This window comes from Macaca nemestrina, unplaced genomic scaffold (assembly GCF_043159975.1).
Source record: "Macaca nemestrina isolate mMacNem1 unplaced genomic scaffold, mMacNem.hap1 Scaffold_103, whole genome shotgun sequence".
Lineage (NCBI taxonomy): Eukaryota > Metazoa > Chordata > Mammalia > Primates > Cercopithecidae > Macaca > Macaca nemestrina.
Window position 1 is genome coordinate 141904 of NW_027257586.1, and position 15767 is coordinate 157670.

A 15767-nucleotide genomic window follows, 5' to 3' on the forward strand; every position below is an offset into this window, starting at 1 on the left:
TAGTTCAGCTCGAATAAGAAGGCTTAGAGCTGTACCTATGATTCCAGCTCATGCACCAAATAGTAGGTATAGAGTCCCAATGTCCTTATGGTTTGTTGAAAAGAGTCAACGGTTGATGAGCATAGGTAGAGATAGAGAGAAGGGAAGGGTAAAGTGGCTGAGTAAGCATTAGGCTGTACACCTAAAGACAGGGGTCTAGTCCTCCTTTTACCAGCCCTGAGGTGATTTTCACATTGAATTGCAAGTTCAAAGGAGCAGCTTTAAAAGTTTCTGCCGGGGCTTCTCCCGCCTTTTTTCCCTGCGGCGGGAGAAGTGGATCAAAGCCAGTTGATTAGGGTATTTAGCTGTTAACCAAATTTTTGTGGGTTCGAGTCCCATTGATCTAGTGCGGGCTTAGCTTAATTAAAGGAATTGATTTGCGTTCAATTGATGCAGAGTAGGTGTTTGCAGTCCTTATGTACTTCAGAAATTAAGTATTTTTCCTTACTAAGGGCTTTGAAGGCTCTTGGTCTTGTTTAACCTAAATTTCTAGTGGATAGCCAAAATTAGGGGGGAGGTTGGTAGTAAAAGGGTAGAGGCAATGACGAGTGGGGGAATAAGGAGTGTAGGTTTTGTGTTTTCGAATTGCCATATGATTTTTGTGTTGTTGGATGTAGGAAATAGTGTTAGGGAGACGGTATAGATTAGGCGTATAGAGAAATACAGGTCCAGCAGAGTTCTGATAATTATGATAGAGGGGATGAGAAAGTGATTGTTTATTGTGAGTTCTTGAATGGTAATTCATTTAGGTAGGAAGCCGGTTAGAGGGGGTAAGGCCCCTAGGGATAGGAGGGTGGATGCTCTTAGTGGTGCTAGACAGGTTGATTTGTTTCAGGTGTGGGATAGTATGAGGGTGGTGGTGTTTGAGTTTAGGTTGAGGGTCAGGAATATGGTAGTTGTTAGGATGATGTCTATGGTTAAGTAAAGAATTGTGATAGTTGGGTTATATACTAGTGTTCTTATTATTCAGCCTATGTGAGTGATGGAAGAATATCCTAGGATTTTGCGTAATTGTGTTTGGTTGAGACCTCCTCAACTGCCTACTATGATAGATAGGGTAGAGAGAGCTAGGAGGATATAGGTGTTGATTGATGGGCGAATTTGGTATATGATCGAGATGGGGGCTAGTTTTTGCCATGTAAGGAGGAGTAGGCCAGAAGTTAGGGATGTTCCTTGGGTAACTTCTGGGACTCCAAAGTGGAAGGGGGCTATTCCTAGTTTTATGGCAAGGGCAGCCCAGTGCAGAACACGGTGGTGGTGCTTTCGGTCGTGGTGGGGGTGGGGGTGGGGGTGGGGGTGGGGGTGGGGGTGAGGGTGGTGTGTTTGGGTGTGTGGGTGTGTGGTTGTGTGGGTGTGTTGGGGTGTGTGGGTGTGTGTGTGCGTGCGGGCGCGCGCTGTGTTGGGGAGTGGGGTGGGGGATCAAGCGGGGGTCGGGTGGTGGCAAAGCATGAGAGCTCTGCCGGGGCTGCTCCCAGAGCCTAGGCCGCTGCCCGCACAGCCGCGCATGCGCAGTAGACGGTGCCCCTCCTGGAACCTGGGCCGGCTCTGGAATCCCCGGGATGCTCAGTTCTCCTCGGTGTGGAGTCTCCGGCCGCCGCCGCCGCGCCCAGACCGGGAAGGCAGGAATGCCAGGCTGGTCAGCCCGGAGGGAAAACAGGCCTCTCCACACCGAGCCAGGTGCTCACCGCGAAAGGGAGGCCACCGCCCCGCCCCCGATCCCGTCCCCAACCCCGCGTCCTAAAGCTCCTCCAGCAGAGCCCGGTACTCCTCCTCGCTGAGGAGTAGCGGTTCCAGCAAAGCGGGCTCTCCCACGTCCTGCAGCTCCGTCGGGGCCTCCGTTTCTAGCAAAGGTTGCGCCTGCTGCAGAAACTCGGGGGTCTCCAGGAGCTCATCCAGCAGGCTGGAGGGGAGTGCAGACGAGCGCCCAGGCTCCTGGAGCGGCGGGGAGGGCGCCCGGATGGCTTGCATCTGCTCCTGCCCCGCGGAGGCCTCCGGGGGCGCGGGCCCCGGAGGTGGAGCTGCCCCGACTTGGGGCTCCCACGCCGCCCCGGCGACCTGGGGCCCCTGGCCCCAGCCCCACCACGGACTCCCCTGGGACGTGGGCGGCGCCAGCACACCCTGGCCCTGCGGCTCAGCTCCAGCGGGCCCAGGCTGTCCCACCGAGCAAGGGCCCGGCAGGCTGTGGTGCTGCGGGTCCCCATCCCCCCGCCATTGGCTCGGGCGCGGAGGCCACCCCCGGGGAGTCTGAGGGTGGGAGAGCGCCCCTTCCGGAGTCGCCAGGGCAGCGTAGGAAAAATCCCAATCCCCGCCTGCCGGGGCAGGATGGGAGATCCCTGCTGCCTGCGCAGCCTGGCTGGGCTGCAGCGGGGCGACGGCCCCTGCTCCCTGGCCCACGAAAGCCCCCGGTGGGAGAGTCCAGGGCGCGCAGGGCACGTGGGGGGCGGGAAGCCCCGTTGCCCACGCCCCGGTGTGGGTGAAGGCGACCGGCGAGGGAGCGGGGGGACACCCGCCGGGGGCCGCGTCGCCCGGGCCGCCTGCGTGCGCCGGTGCCCCGCCACCCTGGCCCGGGTGCCTGGCCCTCCGGTTCTGAAACCAAATCTGAATCCGGGACTCCGGGAGGCCCGTCTCTCTGGCCAGTTCTTCCCGGGTGGCGATGCCTGGAAAGCGATCCCGCTGGAAGGCTCGCAGGAGCAGGGCGGTCTGGGAGCGGGTGACGGCGGTCCGCTTTCGCCTGCCTTCTTGCGGGCCGCGTTTCCCGGGCCAGGGCCGAGATTCCCGCCGGTGCTGCCTCAGCTGGCGCGATCTCTCGTTCTGAAACCAAATCTGGACCCTGGGCTCCGGAATGCCGATGGCCTGGGCCAGCTCTTCCCTGGTGGCGATGCCCGGGTACGGGTTCCGCTCAAAGCAGGCTCGCAGGGCCTCCCTCTGGCTCGGGGTCCAAACGAGTCTCCTTCGCCGTCCTCGTCCTCGGGCTCCCGCCGGGAGGGCGCCGTCGCCGGGTGTCGGGAGAGCCATCGCGGGGAGACCTGGCCGGAATTTCGCGGACAGACACGGGCAGAGAGAGGCCGGCGGGCTCCAGTGCCCCTCAGTCGGCCTGTGCACGGCGAGCAGGTCCGGCCAGGAGGCCGGCCCAGCCGGCCAGCGGCCCTTATAAAGGCCCACAGGCTCCACCCCTTCAGGAATGCCGGAGGAGCCCAGGGCGAGCCCGCCCTCGGAAGCCGGGACCCACAGGGCCCAGGTCACTGTGGCCTGGGTATGGGTGGGGCCGGAGAAGCCCCGGAAGTGGGGAGTGGGGTGGGGGGAGTGGTTGATGATTTTTAGGATTGGGTTGGATTTGCGTATCGGAATCACTGGTGCTTTTGTAGTGGAAGTACAACGACGGTTTTTCGTATCATTGGTTATGGTTGGAGTCCATATGGAAGCAATGACATATGTTTTATTGACATTAAGTGTATCATTGGTTATGGGGTTTGTAGGTTTTTCTCCTAAGCCCTCTCCTATTTATGGGGGTTTAAGCCTTAATTGTTAGTGGTGTGATTGGTTGTGTGATTATTTTAAACTTGGGGGGGGGCGGCTTATATGGGTTTAATGATATTTTTAGTTTATCTGGGGGGTATGATAGTTGTCTTTGGTTATACTACAGCAATGGCCATTGAAGAGTATCCTGGGACATGGGGCTCAGGGCTTGAGGTTCTAGGGGGTCTTTTGGTAGGATTAATGATGGAGGTAGGGTTGGTTTTATGGGTTTTAAGTTTGGATGAAGTAGTGGTGGTGGTTAATTTTAATAATATGGGTAACCGGGTGATTTTTGAGGGGGAGGGGTCGGGGTTAATTCGAGGTGACTGTACTGGTGCGGGTGTCTTGTATGATTATGGGCGTTGGTTAGTGGTGGTTGCTGGTTGAACATTGTTTGTTGGTGTGTACGTTGTGACTGAGATTACTCGGGGTAATAGGTTATATTATTAGAAGTAGGGTCAGGATAAGGGGGATGAGGAAAGAGAGGAAGTAGAGTTTGATTATGCCTTTCTGGGTGGTTACCGTTGTGGAAGCGGTAATATGTGTTTGTGAGATTGTTTTGGGTATAGATTTTTCTAGCCATGTTGAGTCTAATAAGAGGAGGGCTAAGTTTTGACCTCTAAGTAGGTTTTGCTAGGGGATCATACGGTGAACTGTGGTGGGGAAGTATCCTAGTATGTTGGAGAATTTGAGTATTTGTGATGGGTTTTTCACTTTTAGTTTGTTGGTTATAAGGGCGAGGTCTAGGGCTGTTAGGAAACCGAGAGCAGTTGCGTCTAGGGCTGAGAGTTTGAGATAGAAGGGTATTGTTGGCTGGGGGAGTGAGGTAGGGGGGATATTACTGGTGATAGGGAATCCCGTGATTATACTGCCTATTGTGAGGCGTTTAATTGGGTTCAGTAGGGCGGGGTTGTTTTCGTTGATGTTGATTCGGGCTGGGAAGTGGGGTTGTCCTGTTAGGGTAAGGAGAATGGTTCGAGTACTGTAGGCGCTTGTTAGGGAGGTGGCGATGAGAGTAATAAATAGGGCTCAGGCGTTGGTATACGACGTATTTGTGGCTTCGATAATGAGATCTTTGGAGTAGAAGCCTGTGAGGAAAGGTATTCCTGTGAGGGCTAGGTTGCCAATAACTAGGGAAGTTGAGGTGAGGGGTAGTGTTTTAAACAGACCTCCTATTTTTCGAATGTCTTGCTCGTTGTTTAGGTTATGAATAATGGATCAGGAGCACATAAAAAGTATAGCTTTGAAGAAGGCATGGGTGCAGATGTGTAGGAATGCTAGGTATGGTTGGTTAATACCAATGGTGACTATTATTAGGCCTAGTTGACTTGAGGTAGAGAAGGCCACGATGTTTCAAATATCGTTTTGTGTGAGGGCACAGATGGCTGTGAAGAGAGTAGTAATGGCTCCCAGGCATGATGTGAGGTTTTGGATTAGTGTATTGTTTTCTATTAACGGGTGGAGACGGATGAGTAGGAATACTCCGGCAACAACTATGGTGCTGGAGTGAAGTAGAGCTGAGACTGGAGGTGGGCCTTCTATGGCAGAGGGTAGTCAGGGGTGAAGGCCAAATTGGGCTGATTTTCCTGTCGCTGCTAGGAGAAGGCCTATTAGTGGAAGGAGGTTTGAGTTGGAGTTTAGGGCTAATATTTGTTGAAAGTCTCATGAGTTGTAATGCAGGAGGAATCATGTCATCGCTAGGATAACACCAATGTCGCCAATACGGTTGTATAGGACTGCTTGGATGGCTGCTGTGTTGGCGTCCGCTCGAGCGTGTCATCAGCTAATTAGGAGGAAGGATAGAATTCCTACGCCTTCCCAACCGTTGAAGAGTTGGAAAAGGTTGTTAGCAGTAACTGGAATTAGTATGGCAGCGAGGAAGATAAGGAGATATTTGAAGAATTGGTTAATGTTTGGATCTGAGCTTATGTACCATAGCGAGGATTCTATAATGGATCAGGTGATGAACAGTGCGATTGGAATACATATTATGGAAAAGTAATCTAGTTTAAAGCTTAGTGTTAGATCTAATGTCTGGGTTGTTATTCAATGTCAACTTCACATGGTTGTTTCTTGGTTGAAGAAAATGTAGAAAGTTGTTGGAAGAAGGCTAGTAATAAAAGCATATATGACAGTTGTTTGTACATAATTTGGATATGAGCGTTTTTTGTCAGGGTTGATGAGGGTGGCAAAAATTGGAAGGGTTAGGGAGGCGAGGGTTGTTATTATGATAGGGGCACACATGATTGTTACTTTTATTTGGAGTGGCACCAATGTTTTTGGCTCCTAAGGCCAATGGATAGCTGTTATCCTTTAAAAGTTGAGAAAGCCGTAATTTTAAGTACGGAGGCATGGATTAGCAGTCCTTGCAGGTTTTCTCGGTAAATAAGAAGTGATAAGCTTCTATAGTTAGGTTCACAATCTAATGTTTTGATTAAACTACATTTACAGGGAGCAAACCCCAGAATGATATTGGGGTTGAGGGATAGAAGAATGATTGGAGCGAGGTGTATAAATATGAACGTATTTTCTCGTGTGAAGGGGGGTTTTATGTTGATTATATGATGTGTAAGTGTTCCTCGCTGCGTTGTGATGAACATGTGGAGAGAGTAGAGGGCTGTAATTAGTATGTTGAGTCCTGTTAGTACAGTAGTAATATGGGATCAGGAAAATGAGGCTGCGATTACAAAGAGCTCACCTAGTAGGTTGATAGTGGGGGGTAGGGCAAGATTAGTAAGGTTTGCTGTGAACCATCAAAAGGTTCTTAATGGGAGTAGGGTTTGAAGTCCTCGGGACCGTAGTATGGTACGGCTGTGGGTACGTTCATAGTCTGAGTCAGCTAGGCAGAAATAGATGGAGGAGGTGAGTCCATGGGCAATTATAAGGATCAAATTATGATGATAAATGCAAGGGCCGTTACAATAACGTTGTAAATATGGTCGTTACCTAGTAGATTGCCGGGTTGACCTAGTTCAGCTCGAATAAGAAGGCTTAGAGCTGTACCTATGATTCCAGCTCATGCACCAAATAGTAGGTATAGAGTCCCAATGTCCTTATGGTTTGTTGAAAAGAGTCAACGGTTGATGAGCATAGGTAGAGATAGAGAGAAGGGAAGGGTAAAGTGGCTGAGTAAGCATTAGGCTGTACACCTAAAGACAGGGGTCTAGTCCTCCTTTTACCAGCCCTGAGGTGATTTTCACATTGAATTGCAAGTTCAAAGGAGCAGCTTTAAAAGTTTCTGCCGGGGCTTCTCCCGCCTTTTTTCCCTGCGGCGGGAGAAGTGGATCAAAGCCAGTTGATTAGGGTATTTAGCTGTTAACCAAATTTTTGTGGGTTCGAGTCCCATTGATCTAGTGCGGGCTTAGCTTAATTAAAGGAATTGATTTGCGTTCAATTGATGCAGAGTAGGTGTTTGCAGTCCTTATGTACTTCAGAAATGAAGTATTTTTCCTTACTAAGGGCTTTGAAGGCTCTTGGTCTTGTTTAACCTAAATTTCTAGTGGATAGCCAAAATTAGGGGGGAGGTTGGTAGTAAAAGGGTAGAGGCAATGACGAGTGGGGGAATAAGGAGTGTAGGTTTTGTGTTTTCGAATTGCCATATGATTTTTGTGTTGTTGGATGTAGGAAATAGTGTTAGGGAGACGGTATAGATTAGGCGTATAGAGAAATACAGGTTCAGCAGAGTTCTGATAATTATGATAGAGGGGATGAGAAAGTGATTGTTTATTGTGAGTTCTTGAATGGTAATTCATTTAGGTAGGAAGCCGGTTAGAGGGGGTAAGGCCCCTAGGGATAGGAGGGTGGATGCTCTTAGTGGTGCTAGACAGGTTGATTTGTTTCAGGTGTGGGATAGTATGAGGGTGGTGGTGTTTGAGTTTAGGTTGAGGGTCAGGAATATGGTAGTTGTTAGGATGATGTCTATGGTTAAGTAAAGAATTGTGATAGTTGGGTTATATACTAGTGTTCTTATTATTCAGCCTATGTGAGTGATGGAAGAATATCCTAGGATTTTGCGTAATTGTGTTTGGTTGAGACCTCCTCAACTGCCTACTATGATAGATAGGGTAGAGAGAGCTAGGAGGATATAGGTGTTGATTGATGGGCGAATTTGGTATATGATCGAGATGGGGGCTAGTTTTTGCCATGTAAGGAGGAGTAGGCCAGAAGTTAGGGATGTTCCTTGGGTAACTTCTGGGACTCCAAAGTGGAAGGGGGCTATTCCTAGTTTTATGGCAAGGGCAGCCCAGTGCAGAACACGGTGGTGGTGCTTTCGGTCGTGGTGGGGGTGGGGGTGAGGGTGGGGGTGGGGGTGGGGGTGAGGGTGGTGTGTTTGGGTGTGTGGGTGTGTGGTTGTGTGGGTGTGTTGGGGTGTGTGGGTGTGTGTGTGCGTGCGGGCGCGCGCTGTGTTGGGGAGTGGGGTGGGGGATCAAGCGGGGGTCGGGTGGTGGCAAAGCATGAGAGCTCTGGCGGGGCTGCTCCCAGAGCCTAGGCCGCTGCCCGCACAGCCGCGCATGCGCAGTAGACGGTGCCCCTCCTGGAACCTGGGCCGGCTCTGGAATCCCCGGGATGCTCAGTTCTCCTCGGTGTGGAGTCTCCGGCCGCCGCCGCCGCGCCCAGACCGGGAAGGCAGGAATGCCAGGCTGGTCAGCCCGGAGGGAAAACAGGCCTCTCCACACCGAGCCAGGTGCTCACCGCGAAAGGGAGGCCACCGCCCCGCCCCCGATCCCGTCCCCAACCCCGCGTCCTAAAGCTCCTCCAGCAGAGCCCGGTACTCCTCCTCGCTGAGGAGTAGCGGTTCCAGCAAAGCGGGCTCTCCCACGTCCTGCAGCTCCGTCGGGGCCTCCGTTTCTAGCAAAGGTTGCGCCTGCTGCAGAAACTCGGGGGTCTCCAGGAGCTCATCCAGCAGGCTGGAGGGGAGTGCAGACGAGCGCCCAGGCTCCTGGAGCGGCGGGGAGGGCGCCCGGATGGCTTGCATCTGCTCCTGCCCCGCGGAGGCCTCCGGGGGCGCGGGCCCCGGAGGTGGAGCTGCCCCGACTTGGGGCTCCCACGCCGCCCCGGCGACCTGGGGCCCCTGGCCCCAGCCCCACCACGGACTCCCCTGGGACGTGGGCGGCGCCAGCACACCCTGGCCCTGCGGCTCAGCTCCAGCGGGCCCAGGCTGTCCCACCGAGCAAGGGCCCGGCAGGCTGTGGTGCTGCGGGTCCCCATCCCCCCGCCATTGGCTCGGGCGCGGAGGCCACCCCCGGGGAGTCTGAGGGTGGGAGAGCGCCCCTTCCGGAGTCGCCAGGGCAGCGTAGGAAAAATCCCAATCCCCGCCTGCCGGGGCAGGATGGGAGATCCCTGCTGCCTGCGCAGCCTGGCTGGGCTGCAGCGGGGCGACGGCCCCTGCTCCCTGGCCCACGAAAGCCCCCGGTGGGAGAGTCCAGGGCGCGCAGGGCACGTGGGGGGCGGGAAGCCCCGTTGCCCACGCCCCGGTGTGGGTGAAGGCGACCGGCGAGGGAGCGGGGGGACACCCGCCGGGGGCCGCGTCGCCCGGGCCGCCTGCGTGCGCCGGTGCCCCGCCACCCTGGCCCGGGTGCCTGGCCCTCCGGTTCTGAAACCAAATCTGAATCCGGGACTCCGGGAGGCCCGTCTCTCTGGCCAGTTCTTCCCGGGTGGCGATGCCTGGAAAGCGATCCCGCTGGAAGGCTCGCAGGAGCAGGGCGGTCTGGGAGCGGGTGACGGCGGTCCGCTTTCGCCTGCCTTCTTGCGGGCCGCGTTTCCCGGGCCAGGGCCGAGATTCCCGCCGGTGCTGCCTCAGCTGGCGCGATCTCTCGTTCTGAAACCAAATCTGGACCCTGGGCTCCGGAATGCCGATGGCCTGGGCCAGCTCTTCCCTGGTGGCGATGCCCGGGTACGGGTTCCGCTCAAAGCAGGCTCGCAGGGCCTCCCTCTGGCTCGGGGTCCAAAGGAGTCTCCTTCGCCGTCCTCGTCCTCGGGCTCCCGCCGGGAGGGCGCCGTCGCCGGGTGTCGGGAGAGCCATCGCGGGGAGACCTGGCCGGAATTTCGCGGACAGACACGGGCAGAGAGAGGCCGGCGGGCTCCAGTGCCCCTCAGTCGGCCTGTGCACGGCGAGCAGGTCCGGCCAGGAGGCCGGCCCAGCCGGCCAGCGGCCCTTATAAAGGCCCACAGGCTCCACCCCTTCAGGAATGCCGGAGGAGCCCAGGGCGAGCCCGCCCTCGGAAGCCGGGACCCACAGGGCCCAGGTCACTGTGGCCTGGGTATGGGTGGGGCCGGAGAAGCCCCGGAAGTGGGGAGTGGGGTGGGGGGAGTGGTTGATGATTTTTAGGATTGGGTTGGATTTGCGTATCGGAATCACTGGTGCTTTTGTAGTGGAAGTACAACGACGGTTTTTCGTATCATTGGTTATGGTTGGAGTCCATATGGAAGCAATGACATATGTTTTATTGACATTAAGTGTATCATTGGTTATGGGGTTTGTAGGTTTTTCTCCTAAGCCCTCTCCTATTTATGGGGGTTTAAGCCTTAATTGTTAGTGGTGTGATTGGTTGTGTGATTATTTTAAACTTGGGGGGGGGCGGCTTATATGGGTTTAATGATATTTTTAGTTTATCTGGGGGGTATGATAGTTGTCTTTGGTTATACTACAGCAATGGCCATTGAAGAGTATCCTGAGACATGGGGCTCAGGGCTTGAGGTTCTAGGGGGTCTTTTGGTAGGATTAATGATGGAGGTAGGGTTGGTTTTATGGGTTTTAAGTTTGGATGAAGTAGTGGTGGTGGTTAATTTTAATAATATGGGTAACCGGGTGATTTTTGAGGGGGAGGGGTCGGGGTTAATTCGAGGTGACTGTACTGGTGCGGGTGTCTTGTATGATTATGGGCGTTGGTTAGTGGTGGTTGCTGGTTGAACATTGTTTGTTGGTGTGTACGTTGTGACTGAGATTACTCGGGGTAATAGGTTATATTATTAGAAGTAGGGTCAGGATAAGGGGGATGAGGAAAGAGAGGAAGTAGAGTTTGATTATGCCTTTCTGGGTGGTTACCGTTGTGGAAGCGGTAATATGTGTTTGTGAGATTGTTTTGGGTATAGATTTTTCTAGCCATGTTGAGTCTAATAAGAGGAGGGCTAAGTTTTGACCTCTAAGTAGGTTTTGCTAGGGGATCATACGGTGAACTGTGGTGGGGAAGTAGCCTAGTATGTTGGAGAATTTGAGTATTTGTGATGGGTTTTTCACTTTTAGTTTGTTGGTTATAAGGGCGAGGTCTAGGGCTGTTAGGAAACCGAGAGCAGTTGCGTCTAGGGCTGAGAGTTTGAGATAGAAGGGTATTGTTGGCTGGGGGAGTGAGGTAGGGGGGATATTACTGGTGATAGGGAATCCCGTGATTATACTGCCTATTGTGAGGCGTTTAATTGGGTTCAGTAGGGCGGGGTTGTTTTCGTTGATGTTGATTCGGGCTGGGAAGCGGGGTTGTCCTGTTAGGGTAAGGAGAATGGTTCGAGTACTGTAGGCGCTTGTTAGGGAGGTGGCGATGAGAGTAATAAATAGGGCTCAGGCGTTGGTATACGACGTATTTGTGGCTTCGATAATGAGATCTTTGGAGTAGAAGCCTGTGAGGAAAGGTATTCCTGTGAGGGCTAGGTTGCCAATAACTAGGGAAGTTGAGGTGAGGGGTAGTGTTTTAAACAGACCTCCTATTTTTCGAATGTCTTGCTCGTTGTTTAGGTTATGAATAATGGATCAGGAGCACATAAAAAGTATAGCTTTGAAGAAGGCATGGGTGCAGATGTGTAGGAATGCTAGGTATGGTTGGTTAATACCAATGGTGACTATTATTAGGCCTAGTTGACTTGAGGTAGAGAAGGCCACGATGTTTCAAATATCGTTTTGTGTGAGGGCACAGATGGCTGTGAAGAGAGTAGTAATGGCTCCCAGGCATGATGTGAGGTTTTGGATTAGTGTATTGTTTTCTATTAACGGGTGGAAACGGATGAGTAGGAATACTCCGGCAACAACTATGGTGCTGGAGTGAAGTAGAGCTGAGACTGGAGGTGGGCCTTCTATGGCAGAGGGTAGTCAGGGGTGAAGGCCAAATTGGGCTGATTTTCCTGTCGCTGCTAGGAGAAGGCCTATTAGTGGAAGGAGGTTTGAGTTGGAGTTTAGGGCTAATATTTGTTGAAAGTCTCATGAGTTGTAATGCAGGAGGAATCATGTCATCGCTAGGATAACACCAATGTCGCCAATACGGTTGTATAGGACTGCTTGGATGGCTGCTGTGTTGGCGTCCGCTCGAGCGTGTCATCAGCTAATTAGGAGGAAGGATAGAATTCCTACGCCTTCCCAACCGTTGAAGAGTTGGAAAAGGTTGTTAGCAGTAACTGGAATTAGTATGGCAGCGAGGAAGATAAGGAGATATTTGAAGAATTGGTTAATGTTTGGATCTGAGCTTATGTACCATAGCGAGGATTCTATAATGGATCAGGTGATGAACAGTGCGATTGGAATACATATTATGGAAAAGTAATCTAGTTTAAAGCTTAGTGTTAGATCTAATGTCTGGGTTGTTATTCAATGTCAACTTCACATGGTTGTTTCTTGGTTGAAGAAAATGTAGAAAGTTGTTGGAAGAAGGCTAGTAATAAAAGCATATATGACAGTTGCTTGTACATAATTTGGATATGAGCGTTTTTTGTCAGGGTTGATGAGGGTGGCAAAAATTGGAAGGGTTAGGGAGGCGAGGGTTGTTATTATGATAGGGGCACACATGATTGTTACTTTTATTTGGAGTGGCACCAATGTTTTTGGCTCCTAAGGCCAATGGATAGCTGTTATCCTTTAAAAGTTGAGAAAGCCGTAATTTTAAGTACGGAGGCATGGATTAGCAGTCCTTGCAGGTTTTCTCGGTAAATAAGAAGTGATAAGCTTCTATAGTTAGGTTCACAATCTAATGTTTTGATTAAACTACATTTACAGGGAGCAAACCCCAGAATGATATTGGGGTTGAGGGATAGAAGAATGATTGGAGCGAGGTGTATAAATATGAACGTATTTTCTCGTGTGAAGGGGGGTTTTATGTTGATTATATGATGTGTAAGTGTTCCTCGCTGCGTTGTGATGAACATGTGGAGAGAGTAGAGGGCTGTAATTAGTATGTTGAGTCCTGTTAGTACAGTAGTAATATGGGATCAGGAAAATGAGGCTGCGATTACAAAGAGCTCACCTAGTAGGTTGATAGTGGGGGGTAGGGCAAGATTAGTAAGGTTTGCTGTGAACCATCAAAAGGTTCTTAATGGGAGTAGGGTTTGAAGTCCTCGGGACCGTAGTATGGTACGGCTGTGGGTACGTTCATAGTCTGAGTCAGCTAGGCAGAAATAGATGGAGGAGGTGAGTCCATGGGCAATTATAAGGATCAAATTATGATGATAAATGCAAGGGCCGTTACAATAACGTTGTAAATATGGTCGTTACCTAGTAGATTGCCGGGTTGACCTAGTTCAGCTCGAATAAGAAGGCTTAGAGCTGTACCTATGATTCCAGCTCATGCACCAAATAGTAGGTATAGAGTCCCAATGTCCTTATGGTTTGTTGAAAAGAGTCAACGGTTGATGAGCATAGGTAGAGATAGAGAGAAGGGAAGGGTAAAGTGGCTGAGTAAGCATTAGGCTGTACACCTAAAGACAGGGGTCTAGTCCTCCTTTTACCAGCCCTGAGGTGATTTTCACATTGAATTGCAAGTTCAAAGGAGCAGCTTTAAAAGTTTCTGCCGGGGCTTCTCCCGCCTTTTTTCCCTGCGGCGGGAGAAGTGGATCAAAGCCAGTTGATTAGGGTATTTAGCTGTTAACCAAATTTTTGTGGGTTCGAGTCCCATTGATCTAGTGCGGGCTTAGCTTAATTAAAGGAATTGATTTGCGTTCAATTGATGCAGAGTAGGTGTTTGCAGTCCTTATGTACTTCAGAAATGAAGTATTTTTCCTTACTAAGGGCTTTGAAGGCTCTTGGTCTTGTTTAACCTAAATTTCTAGTGGATAGCCAAAATTAGGGGGGAGGTTGGTAGTAAAAGGGTAGAGGCAATGACGAGTGGGGGAATAAGGAGTGTAGGTTTTGTGTTTTCGAATTGCCATATGATTTTTGTGTTGTTGGATGTAGGAAATAGTGTTAGGGAGACGGTATAGATTAGGCGTATAGAGAAATACAGGTCCAGCAGAGTTCTGATAATTATGATAGAGGGGATGAGAAAGTGATTGTTTATTGTGAGTTCTTGAATGGTAATTCATTTAGGTAGGAAGCCGGTTAGAGGGGGTAAGGCCCCTAGGGATAGGAGGGTGGATGCTCTTAGTGGTGCTAGACAGGTTGATTTGTTTCAGGTGTGGGATAGTATGAGGGTGGTGGTGTTTGAGTTTAGGTTGAGGGTCAGGAATATGGTAGTTGTTAGGATGATGTCTATGGTTAAGTAAAGAATTGTGATAGTTGGGTTATATACTAGTGTTCTTATTATTCAGCCTATGTGAGTGATGGAAGAATATCCTAGGATTTTGCGTAATTGTGTTTGGTTGAGACCTCCTCAACTGCCTACTATGATAGATAGGGTAGAGAGAGCTAGGAGGATATAGGTGTTGATTGATGGGCGAATTTGGTATATGATCGAGATGGGGGCTAGTTTTTGCCATGTAAGGAGGAGTAGGCCAGAAGTTAGGGATGTTCCTTGGGTAACTTCTGGGACTCCAAAGTGGAAGGGGGCTATTCCTAGTTTTATGGCAAGGGCAGCCCAGTGCAGAACACGGTGGTGGTGCTTTCGGTCGTGGTGGGGGTGGGGGTGGGGGTGGGGGTGGGGGTGGGGGTGAGGGTGGTGTGTTTGGGTGTGTGGGTGTGTGGTTGTGTGGGTGTGTTGGGGTGTGTGGGTGTGTGTGTGCGTGCGGGCGCGCGCTGTGTTGGGGAGTGGGGTGGGGGATCAAGCGGGGGTCGGGTGGTGGCAAAGCATGAGAGCTCTGCCGGGGCTGCTCCCAGAGCCTAGGCCGCTGCCCGCACAGCCGCGCATGCGCAGTAGACGGTGCCCCTCCTGGAACCTGGGCCGGCTCTGGAATCCCCGGGATGCTCAGTTCTCCTCGGTGTGGAGTCTCCGGCCGCCGCCGCCGCGCCCAGACCGGGAAGGCAGGAATGCCAGGCTGGTCAGCCCGGAGGGAAAACAGGCCTCTCCACACCGAGCCAGGTGCTCACCGCGAAAGGGAGGCCACCGCCCCGCCCCCGATCCCGTCCCCAACCCCGCGTCCTAAAGCTCCTCCAGCAGAGCCCGGTACTCCTCCTCGCTGAGGAGTAGCGGTTCCAGCAAAGCGGGCTCTCCCACGTCCTGCAGCTCCGTCGGGGCCTCCGTTTCTAGCAAAGGTTGCGCCTGCTGCAGAAACTCGGGGGTCTCCAGGAGCTCATCCAGCAGGCTGGAGGGGAGTGCAGACGAGCGCCCAGGCTCCTGGAGCGGCGGGGAGGGCGCCCGGATGGCTTGCATCTGCTCCTGCCCCGCGGAGGCCTCCGGGGGCGCGGGCCCCGGAGGTGGAGCTGCCCCGACTTGGGGCTCCCACGCCGCCCCGGCGACCTGGGGCCCCTGGCCCCAGCCCCACCACGGACTCCCCTGGGACGTGGGCGGCGCCAGCACACCCTGGCCCTGCGGCTCAGCTCCAGCGGGCCCAGGCTGTCCCACCGAGCAAGGGCCCGGCAGGCTGTGGTGCTGCGGGTCCCCATCCCCCCGCCATTGGCTCGGGCGCGGAGGCCACCCCCGGGGAGTCTGAGGGTGGGAGAGCGCCCCTTCCGGAGTCGCCAGGGCAGCGTAGGAAAAATCCCAATCCCCGCCTGCCGGGGCAGGATGGGAGATCCCTGCTGCCTGCGCAGCCTGGCTGGGCTGCAGCGGGGCGACGGCCCCTGCTCCCTGGCCCACGAAAGCCCCCGGTGGGAGAGTCCAGGGCGCGCAGGGCACGTGGGGGGCGGGAAGCCCCGTTGCCCACGCCCCGGTGTGGGTGAAGGCGACCGGCGAGGGAGCGGGGGGACACCCGCCGGGGGCCGCGTCGCCCGGGCCGCCTGCGTGCGCCGGTGCCCCGCCACCCTGGCCCGGGTGCCTGGCCCTCCGGTTCTGAAACCAAATCTGAATCCGGGACTCCGGGAGGCCCGTCTCTCTGGCCAGTTCTTCCCGGGTGGCGATGCCTGGAAAGCGATCCCGCTGGAAGGC